The sequence below is a fragment of the Podarcis erhardii genome (assembly GCF_964252035.2).
Source record: "Podarcis erhardii genome assembly, chromosome: 7".
NCBI lineage: Eukaryota > Metazoa > Chordata > Lepidosauria > Squamata > Lacertidae > Podarcis > Podarcis erhardii.
The window spans coordinates 63,669,894-63,681,952 of record NC_138511.1 but is presented as its reverse complement, the minus strand read 5'-3'; positions in this window follow the sequence as shown (position 1 = coordinate 63,681,952).

Here is a 12,059-nt window from a genome sequence, read left to right as displayed (position 1 = left end):
TTATTTCCCCCCACCCTCTGGACTTTCCTTGCTTTGCTTAATAGCCCTAGCAGACTTCCAGATTAGTCTTTCTCTTGCAGTCTTTGGCTCAGCTGCCATCCACCCTGTGGACCTCACAGGTGCTTCTTGGGCTGCTTTTGTTTTAATTACAAACTTAACATACTTCTAGGGAGTCTCCAGAACATGTATATGACATTCATTTAATTTAAAGTGACTGTTTTCCATCCAAAACTGATAGACAGTCAACTACCTGAGTCAGCTATTAGAGGGAATATGACTGCAGTGGCTTTATGGGACCTCAATTACTTGCTGGAGAGCAACAGAATGAAAGGATTATTGTCGCTTTTGGGGCTTACCAGAAGCATCTGGTTGGCCACTGGATGAAACAAAATGCTGGACTAGATGGACCTTTGATCTGATCCAGCAATAAGGCACTTCTTCTTTTCTTAAGCTCATCTAAGAAAGCAGTCATGGCCACCCATACAGTAGGATCAGCCAACTAAGGCAGGCCTCTATATCAACCTCTTCTATTCTTAGCATTTAAATGAGACTGCAGGGTTGGACCAGGCTGTTTTGCTGCTTGAGGCAAAACTGCAGCTCCCTTGGCTGCCAAAGGCACCCCCCGCCACGTGGGAATTTGGGGGGGGGGGGTGTGTCAGGTATAAATAGAAGATTCCTGTATTCAAGCAGCAGTCTCTCCCTAACTCATGAACAGTCAACATTTCATCCGGCTGCAGCGGAGGAGGGAAGGGTTGAGAACCAGCAGTTTTTGTTGCCTCCTTTCCTGGAACTTGCTTATCCTAGCTGGTCATTCCAACAACCAGTAACTAAGAACCTGAACATGCAATTGATGGGCACGTCATCTCATGAAGCCATATTTGAATTGGGGACTCCATTCAGAGAAATTTATTGTGGAATTCAATGTTGTGCTATGGTGAATGTGTGGAATTCAATGTCAGGCAGTGCTGGATTAAACCCTGTGGAGGCCCCATGGCAGTCGAAATCTCAAGGTGGGGGGGGGGCAGAGCTCACAAATTATCTCCTAATACATTTTTGATTTTACCAACCAACAATTTTAATAAACCAATTTTATTTCAAGATCAAATCAATCTTATTTTGATCCGTTGTCGCAAGGCCCCTAAAAGGCATGGGGCCCATAGGCCGGTGCCTACTCTGCCTATTTGATAATCTGCCCCTGTAGACATTTTCATGTTATGGTGAATGTCCTACCAGTGCAAGCATTTCAGCTATCCAAATGGAATGGCCCCTCTGCCCCTTCTGCGCATTGTTCTGGGGGTTATCCCAAGCGCCACCGAGCCAATTTCAGGGGGCACAGTGGAAGGCAGCTTTATTGTGTAAGAATAAGCCCTTGTGCAGAGCTTGCGCTGAAGAGACTCATTAGGTGAATCCTGCCCAATGTATCTGCAACAAGCACATATTTAAAAGCATGCAGTAGCATGGCAGCCAAGCTCCTTGTTTCCTTCTGCAAAAAGTCATAGATGCATATCAAGCATTTGTGATAGAAAGGTTAGTGGCCCAACAAAACACCTGTTCAGCCACACCTTCTACAGAATGGCATTGGCTCATGCCCACTTGGCTGTTCCTCATCTAACCTCTTGCCATATGGTTTCCTGCGGCCCTCTCTGTCCATCATTTCCTGTCTGTGGTGGTTGCGGCTGGAACATTGACCTCTTTTCCCACAGCTGTTAAAATCCTTGTTTGTTGCCAGGCAGAGAGAACAACTGGGGAATGACTCAGAGAGACCTGGGTTGATGGAAGTGAAGGGCCATTTAGTCCTGGTTGCAACAGTGGTTGCCAGCCAGATGCCTTTGGGATGCCCACAAGCTGGGCATGAAGCAACAAGCCCCTCTGCCCCCACTGTTTGATCCCACAAGCATCAGAAACGAACTAAACCCGAACCCACAATTCCATTTGGTCCTCGTGCTAACAGTCATTGGTAAAGCTATTTAAGCATGAATTTTGTCTGCAGGGCCACTCCATCTTCTCTGCATAAAAACAAGGTCTATCAGTTTTTGGCTCCTGCTTTACTTGCAATCTTTCCATGGCAGCTGGTAATTAGAAGAAATGGTGCTGAATTTGCTTTTTCTCTCCTCCCTCCCAGTGCTTAATTTTTTTATACTGTTCTCTCTTACACACCCCTTGCTACTCATCAATCCAGATGCAGATCACCAGCAATGTATTCTGGCCTGCAAGATATAAGACAATGCCCCACTCCTTCTTTTCACCTGTTTCTACAAGTGCAGAAATGTTGTACTTGAGGGATACGATATATGGTTGGTGGGCAGAGTTTGTAGAAATGGAGAATCTGTTAAGTTCCAGGTGTTGTTGGACTCCCAACTCCCATCATCCTCAGCCAGTGTGGCTGGTGATTAGTGACGATAGGTGTTGTCCAACAACATTTGGAAGGTAACAGTTTCCCATCCCTGACTTAGTAGATCATTTGTTGTATATAGACCTCTCTTAGTATCACACACAATATATTTATTATTATTATTATTATTATTATTATTATTATTATTATTATTATTATCATTAGCAGCAGCAGCAGTAGTATTTTCCATTTAAATTTCAATGTTCTTTACACTCATATAGTAAAAACCACTAAAGATAGGTTTAAGATCAATAAGCACAACTGTATAAATGTATTGTTGTGAGTTTTTTGGGGGGTTAGTCTGAATGATGCCTGAGTGCTTTCTAATTTCTGGGGTCCTGGATCCAGCAATGGTTAAAACCTAATGGAGGATTCCATCACTGAACTAGCCAGTCAAACCTTAAGTACTGGTTGTTAGTACAGTGGTACCTCGTTTTTCGAATGTAATCCATTCTGGAAGACTGTCTTACTTCCGAAACATTCAAAAACTGAAGCATGCATTTCTGGAAGCATTTACGTCCAGAAAACTTGATACGGAAACTGTGTGGCACGTTCGGCATCTGAAAACATTCGAAAACCGAAGTAGTTACTTCCAGGTTTGTGGCGTTCGAAAGCCGAAATGTTCAACTTCCAAGACGTTTGGAAACTGAGGTACCACTGTATAAAAAAGGAAGTTGCTGTGTGCCAGAGGGCAAATGGGGTTGCTCTCCTCCCTCACCTGACTGATAATGAGAAGCAGTGGCGTAGCGTGGGGGGTGCAGGGGGGGCCGGCGGCACCGGGCGCAACATCTGGGGGGGCGCACGCTCGTACTCGAGTGCTAAAATCCACAGGTTAGGCTGCGCAAATTACTTGCCTTGCCCCAGGTGCTGACAACCCACGCTACGCCACTGATGAGAAGGGCAATAGCCAGTGTGTGTGTGAACTCAGCTAGAAGCAGGAAGCAACTAGAGAAGCAGAGTCATGCTTGATTTCTGCTTGATTCCAAGGCTGTGATGATGGGAGATGCAAGACCTTTTGGAGTGTTAATGCTGTGAGCCCCTGCATCTTAGGCTCAGGTTGTATAAGTGTGTAAATAAACCATATGATAATAACACCACAGTCTCCGCTGTCCCTCATTCCAAGGAAATTAAACCCTGGGTAAGCGCTTGGAACCCCTGGAATCTCACCCCACTCAGAGGTTGGGGTGGCATGTACAGTATATTTTCCCTCCAGACTGCAAGGTCATGGCTCCCTATTTCCATCCTTTAGCCAAGGTTGCTAGACAAGAATACCCATCATCCCTGGCTGAGGCTGATGGGAGTTTATAGTCCAGTGACATCAGGTTCTCCACCCCAGTGCTAGAAATATGAGAACCAAGATTGACATTGTTACCATTTGCATTCATTCACATGATATCCCAAAATCTAAATTTGTAACAGAAATGTTCCTTTGGTTGAACAGCTCAGGCTTTGAAAAGTTTATTTTTCTTACCTTGAGTTGCCAAGAAATGGGGCCGTTGAAGCAGGGTGTAGGCTTTGATCTAACATGTTATTTCAAAATATATATATATATAATTGTCCATGACATGGCACAGGAGAACTCAGTGAAGAAATGCAATATTTTGTAGCAGTGCAGTTGAAAGGTAACACGGAGTCTCACCTGCAAATTTCCGTGCTGTTCAGTGAAAAGGAAAGAAAGTTAGCTCTGAGAGATCTGAACTGAAAGGTCTCTGAAGGATATCACTATTAGATTTCTCCTTTTTACTGCTACGTTTTTGTTTTGTTTTGTTTGCTTAGCAGCAGGTTGGATTCACCAAAGTAATTTAGCTAATGTGAAATATGGAAGCTGGAAGAATTTGATCTTTGCAAAGTTGTATATGAAATGACCTAACGTGCACCTCTTGAACTAAATGTGTGGATCAGAATTTCAGCATGTATGCATCTATGGTATGTATAGAATTTAATCAGTATGGTGTGGTGATCAAAGTGTTGTAGTAGAGCTGAGGAGAGCCAGATACAAATTCCCACTCAGCCATTAATCTCCCTTGGTGACCTTGGGTGTGTCACACTGGCTAACATTCTTTATAGGACCACTGTAAGGATAAAATGGGGAGGGGGCAGGAGATGCATGCTGCCCTGAGTGGAATAAATGTAACATAGTTCCATTTTCTCCATGCACTCAAATTAAGCTGTTCCAGGTTGGGGGGAGGGGGTCACCAGTTTCAGCCTCATATACAAATCTCCAAAGTTAGAAGACTGATGTTCACACAGGCTAATCTATTTGTACAGAAGCTGTTCCAAGCCCTTAATGACTTTCCGTTGTTCAGCTGTTCTGATGAAATGTGAAGGGGGATAACAACAGGAGCGCGCGCACACACACCTCTGCCCTTTTACTCCAAATTCTGCCACTTTTTAGTGATTCATTAATACCACTTGCCTTTTCAAAAGCCAAGCACTAACATTTCCCGGTTCTGGCAGCCAGACTTAGCCAGGCCTTTGGCTGTTGGCCTAGGTACACAATGAGGCTGACACAATCTGCACCCTGTCACACGGCGTATGGCTCATTCCAGCCGGCGATTTATGGCGTGTCAGGGCGCTAGCGCAGGTGGAACTGTTTGGTAGATAGAACATGTGCAGAGGTGTGGAGCCCCCTGGGGTTGTCTCCACAGGAGTCACACAAACCCTTCCTTTTCGAAAGAGGGGTTTCATGGCTAATCCCGAAAGGTTCTGCAAAGGGGGCCTGGGGGTCTTGGAAAGGAGCACAGGTCCCAAGCAAAGGGGAAATGCTAACCCAGACAGAAGCTGAACACATTTCACCGGCTGCTCTTGGTATTCAGTCTTGTTACGATATGCAGTTTCCATTTCACTTTAATGAAGGTCTTACAGGAATGCCACATAGCCTCATGGGTGGAATGAAAGGTGTAGCTGGAAGAGGCCAGGGGGACATAGCTGGCTTTGCCAGGTCTCAAGCTTTGGCCCCCAAACTCTGCTTTCCATTGTTAGGACCTCCAAATGACAAGTTAAATCTGAAGGGCTCTCATTTAGGATGGTCACTTTTGCATTGCCAGAGAAGAGGAAGTGCATCACCAAATTTGCAAATGTTGGCTTATATGTACTGATGCACATTTAAAAATAATTACTATAATTTAAATAGAAATTCAATATCTCTCACCATGGTGGGGATGACATGAGGTGACCAGTCTTCAGTCTTCTATTCAGGTGATAACTAGCAACTTCAAGGCCCCTGGTCTCTCTTCTCATGGTTCTCTCTCTTTAATCAGGACTTGCAACTGGACAGCTGTTCAAACAGAGGATCATCCTCTGTGAATTAGGGCACATGGCTACCCTACCCATTCAGTATGTCTGGATTCCACAGACTGTCAAACCATGTTTGTGTGTTTGTGCAGGAAAAGCGTGACGGATCTCAGGCCCAGGGCAAAATGTGGCCATCCAGACCTCCTGATCTGGCCCAAGTTGTGCTTCTCACCAGGTCACGCTTCAGACTCATGCATAGATCAGAATGTAGATCTGCAGATTAAGCTGCATAATTGATTAATGGATCCACACATGTGTGTGGACTGCACTTACAAGGAGGTCTGAGGGCTACCTCTTCAACATTTTACAGATGATTACTGTAGTTAGTACTTCCTCTGTAGTAATGGGGTTAGGGCAGGGGTAGGCAACCTAAAGTCCGTGGGACAGATGCCGCCCAACTGCCTTCTCAATCCGGCCCGCAGATGGTCCGGGAATCAGCGTGTTTTTACATGAATAGAATGTGTCCTTTTATTTAAAATGCATCTCTGGGTTATTTGTGGGGCATAGGAATTCGTTCATTTTTTCTCTCCAAAATATAGTCCGGCCCACCACATGGTCTGAGGGATGGTGGACGGGCCCATGGCTGAAAAAGGTTGATGACCCCTGGGTTAGGGTTTTAAAATGCTCCCAGGAAACAACTGTATGTCATAATGCGCAGTCGCTTCCTGGGGAATTGCATGTGGGGGAGGGAGGGGCAGGGGAGGGTGCCTGCTCTTTGCCTTGAGAGTCTGTGACAGTGAGAAAGAGCTGAGAACTGTATTGCAACATTCAGAGACATAGAAAATCCAAATCCAATTGACACATAGTTTAGTTTCCATATTATTCTAGGAAGTATGGATCAAGGAGCTTATCTCAGAATTCATAAAGATCAAATCTGTTAAGCATCTTTATTTGGTTGATCTCAAAATTCATGGCTTGGGGCCAGATTTCAACCACAGACTTTACAGCTCATGCTCTATGAAGATGGTTTGTCCCCAGCATCTACTGCTCAAAGAAATGCTGCCCCCAGATGTGGAGGTTTCATGCTCCTGAATCATCCCTTGGGATTCTAGCAGTTATAAAAGACATTTGGAATCAAGCACATCTGATTCTCAGCTGCCTAGGCACCCTTCCTCCTGTTGACCACGTAATACTTTGGTGTTACCACCCATCCACTCCCATCACAGACAAACTTCGTCCTGTTTTGATCTTTATTGTCTCTTTGTAATACTTGGGGAAGATACAAAGGCCTGAATTAGTTGTCTTTTGTGTTGCTCTCAAGGGTGTATTGCTCACCAGGAATGCTGATTACATCCCCAAAGTCGGCTGCTCCCACTCTGCTGCATTCCCTGTCTGGGGAGATCAGAGCCAGCAGGCACGAAAGCAGCAGGCCTTCCATAACCCACAAGCAGTGGCAAAGCTCACGTCCCAACATCATGGCTAGCGAGGGACTCTGCAGAGGCCGCGTGCCTTTCGCCATTTGTTTCTGATAAAGAGCACATGGGATCATTTAGCCACTCGCTGAACGGAGCTCCGGGCACAGCCTCCCTCGTCTGCAATAAAGCTACTTGTTAGAAGAGACATTTAATTTACTTAATGCGTTTGGGTTTTTGTTTTGTTCCTCTGCAGTGGTTGGGCTGCTTTAAACCCACAAATGTAGAATTCCAAAGGATGGGAACAGAGGGGAAAGCTGGCAGATGCAATAACCTGCTTTTGCAAAGCTCCAAAAGATGGATACGGGAGGGAGAGGGAGAAAACGGAGGGAGTTGGCAATGATTTGCAGCCAACCCTTCACTGGGGAGAAGGGTGTAGATAATCCTGTTGGATGCAAGGCAAGGCTAAGAGAAGTATGGAAGAAACCTGACCGAATTTTATAGACCTCTTTACATACTCCTGTTTCTTTTAATACATTCCCTCTTCTGCACTAACCTCCTGCCTTGATATTTGTGGAAAGCTCCGTTTGTGGTAGAAATACAAGCCACAAGGCAAAACTAAGACTTACCGTATTTTTTGCACCATAACACTCACTTTTTTCCTCCTAGAAAGTAAGGGGAAATGTCTGTGCGTGTTATGGAGCAAATGCCTACGGGTCGCGGGGGGGCGTATCTGCTGCAGTCGTGAGCAGAGGATCCATGGTTCCCCTTCCTTCCCTCCTCCGTGGCTCGCTTTGAAACAGCAAAGCGGGAGAAGAGCCGCTGAGTGGGGAGGAGAGAGGGACAGAGAGCCTGCTTCTTTAAAGGAGCAAAGCGGGAGAGGAGAGGAGCCTTCTCCCCTTATACCCCTCTTCTTCATTATTAGCAGCAACCTTCTCCACCCACCCCACGCATGCTCCTTGTCCCTTGAGTGCTTTTCCTTCCCTCCCCACTTAAAACGTGGTTACAAAGCATGGATCCACATGGATCCTCAGGATTTTTGCATTGGGCTACTCCAAACTCACTGTCAGATCACATGTCTGTGGCCACAGCATGAACCACAAAAATCATACATCCACTGTTTCGTTTAGATTTTTTTTTCTTGTTTTCCTCCTCTAAAAACTACGTGCGTGTTATGGTCGGGTGCGTGTTATAGAGCGAAAAATACGGTACACCTTGCATATCACTCATGAAGGACTCGTCCAGATTTCTTTTTGTGCCACATTTCTAGGCACAGGTCTGGGCTTTAAAGCTGTGTGTCTGAGAGTTGGGGGTTTTTTGTGTGCTTTCCCCAGGAAAACCTACATTTTATCACTGAATTGGAGCAAATGACAAATTGTTTTCAGTGGACTGACCGTTGCTCTTTCAGCAGCAAAGTTTGCTGGGAAAGCACCAGGACATGAAACCCACAATTTAAACTGCAGACCTATGCATGGAAAGTGAGGTGGAAAAGGAAGTCTGGATGAGACTGAAGTGGAATAACGCTACATTCCTAGGCTAGGGATGGATCAAAGAGAAATTCAATTTTGTTTGCATTTTCATGAGAAACGACCTAATTCATACTTTCTGAACAAATATATGAACCAAAACTCTGCCATCCCTCAAAATTTGCAGCTCTAGGACAGATTATTTCTTCTTCTTTTTTTGGGGGGGGGGAGGGGATTGCAGGGGCAGGAGAAGCAGAGAACATTCCCCTTGCACAAGCAAAAATACTTGTGCGGAATGATACACTGCTTTGGATATGACTCCATTACTATGAAGAAGAAGAAGAGTTTGGATTTGATATCCCGCTTTATCACTACCCGAAGGAGTCTCAAAGCGGCTAACATTCTCCTTTCCCTTCCTCCCCCACAACAAACACTCTGTGACGTGAGTGAGGCTGAGAGACTTCAGAGAAGTGTGACTGGCCCAAGGTCACCCAGCAGCTGCATGTGGAGGAGCAGAGACGTGAACCCGGTTCACCAGATTACGAGACTACCGCTCTTAACCACTACACCACACTGGCTCTGATTGAATCTGATGATTGAATTAGAACCATAACAAATCTCACCATAGTGAGACTTTGCCCAGATGACCAGTACACCTGCTCTGGTTGCCATCCAGATGCTTACTGTTGGTGGGCAACCTCAAGGGCCCTCCCCCCCTTAGGGTCATTTATATTGAAACCACACTTGGATGGGCAGCCCTTCATATAGAGAACTGTCCTCTGTAAAGAAGGGTGCATGGCCACCCTATGCAAGTGACTTACAACATTCCAATCAAAACTATTGTTGTTGTTGTTGTTGTTGTTTAGTTGTGTCCGACTCTTTGTGACCCCATGGACCAGAGCACGCCAGGCACTCCTGTCTTCCACTGCCTCCCGCAGTTTGGTCAAACTCATGCTGGTAGCTTCGAGAAAACTGTCCAACCATCTCGTCCTCTGTCGTCCCCTTCTCCTTGTGCCCTCCATCTTTCCCAATATCAGGGTCAGGGTCTTTTCCAGGAAGTCTTCTCTTCTCATGAGGTGGCCAAAGTCTTGGAGCCTCAGCTTCAGGATCTGCCCTTCCAGTGAGCACTCAGGGCTGATTTCCTTAAGTATGGAGAGGTTTGATCTTCTTGCAGTCCATGGGACTCTCAAGAGTCTCCTCCAGCACCATAATTCAAAAGCATCAATTCTTTGGCGATCAGCCTTCTTTATGGTCCACCTCTCACTTCCATACATCACTACTGGGGAAACCATAGCTTAAACTATATGGGCCTTTGTTGGCAAGGTGATGTCTCTGCTTTTTAAGATGTTGTCTAGGTTTGTCATTGCTTTTCTCCCAAGAAGCAGGCGTCTTTTAATTTCGTGACCGCTGTCACCATCTGCAGTGATCATGGAGCCCAAAAAGTAAAAACTATTATTATGTATTGCTTTTAAATACCACCTTGTCCTCCAAGGAGCTTAAGGTGGCATTCATGGTTCTCCCCGCCATTTAATCTCCACAACAACCCGGTGAGGTAGTTTAGGCTGAGAGACAGTGACTGGCTTAAGGTCATCCAGGGGCCTTCATGGCTGAGTTGGGATTTGAACCCTGGTTTCCCGGAAGCATGTAAGCAATGGTCCAAAACAATCGAAACAAAGCCCTGCCACCTCCTCCTCCGTTTAGCTGAATTATGCCTCTCTACAGAGCCTTCTAAAAATGGCTAAGAGGACTGTCACAAAAGGTAAGGGGGCCTAGACTCCTTGGAACTCAGGCACTGCCAGGTTTCCTTACAAGAGCCCTGAAAGGTATGCCAGAATTAGTGCTGTCATCACTCAGCAGTAAAGCATCTGCTCTGAAGGCAGAAGGTTCCAGGTTTGATTCCCAGCATTTCAGCACAGGGGTGGAGAAACCCGTCTGAAACGCTGGAGAACTGCTGCCAGTCAGTGTAGATTTAGATGGCCAAAGACTTGTCTGACCCAGCTTCCTATGTTGCTTCCTAGCATTCCTTTATGACACAGAGGGGGCCTGGCAAACAGCAGCTACTTTGAGGCCACCTAGTGAATTTGTGGATGAGGTAGGATTCAGTCCAGGGCTTTCCAGCTCATACTTCGCGACTGTGCTGGATCAGTTTTGCAGAGCCCCTGCTCCTCTAAATCCTGGCCCCAAGCTGTCATTGCTACCAGCCTCTGGCCTCAGCCCCAGCATAGAATTCAGAGGCTGCTGGAGACCCGAGGCTTTAGGGAGATTGTTTCCAGGGCAGCGCTGGGATGAAACCATCTCCCGGAAACTGAAATGCCACAGACGCCAGGCCAGCAAGGGCCAGAACTGCAAAAGGTCCAGAGCACAGGGAGGAGACTGCTGGCACCCACTCTGTTTCCCCCATCCAAGAAAGAACAGGAGCCCTCCCTCCTCTGTTCTGATAAGGCGGGTGGGAAGGCCTCCAAGCCAAGCAACAAGACCAGCCAGCAGGAAGCAGGGCTGGTGATTTAGGAGGTGGCTCCAGAGTGCAGCCAAACAGTTGAAACAGCTTTTATTGCTCCATCCTGCAGGGTTGATGGAGTTGATTTGCTGGAGGGTCTTCAAAAAGCTTCTGCAGCCCAGGTAGTAGTGTGTTTAGCTGCACACCTCAGCTCAGCAAACAAATTCTAGTTGTATCAGGGTCAGCAAGGAGTCCCAATGGTAAAATTAGTTTGACTGCCTTGCTTCAGCTCCAAAAGTTACTAGGACTTTGGTTCCAATATAGAAAATATAATTAGAGCTTTTGCAGCCTTAAAACACACACACATCCTGAGAGTCCTTGAGTGGAGGAGGCACCCCCTCCCCCAGCAAGCCTGTTAGGTTTGGAAAGAGATTCATAACACAAACCACAAATGAAGGCCATTTGATGATGGTATTGCTGTCCACACTGCATCCATCCATCCTATAAGGAGAGCTGGACATCTTTTTGTACTGTCTCATAATGCGCACATCATGGAAAGAGAAGTCTATTTCAAACAATTTGCAACTTACAGATGATAGATAACAACTCCCAATATCCCTGACCATTGGTATGCTGACTATCAATGATGATGATGAGAAATATAGTTTAACAATATCCAGAGAGCTGCAATTTCCCCATCTCAATGGTTTAGGTAAAAGCAGGGTTCAGTTCAGCAGGGTAAAATACTTTTTTAAAGAAAAAGACATGGAAGGAAACGTATTTCCTTCCCATAGCCTCTAAACCACAGCTAGCATGGGGCCCTACAGATGTAATCATCCATACCCATTGGCTGCTCTGGCTGGGGCTGATGGGAGTTGGGGTCCAACAACTTTTGGAAGACCACAGCCTCCCCAGCTCTGCCTCCAGCCTTTCACCTATTTTACTTCAACAAGTGAAACATGGCTTAACATCTTCTACATCACAGTTTCAAAACAGTAAATATACCTCCTTCATTTTACTACCAAATAGGTCAGCACAGGATTGCAGGGTAAAGTTGCTTCCCAAGCTATGTCCAGGGAGTTTTTTTAAGATTATCTTAATTCAAAATACAGTAAGTT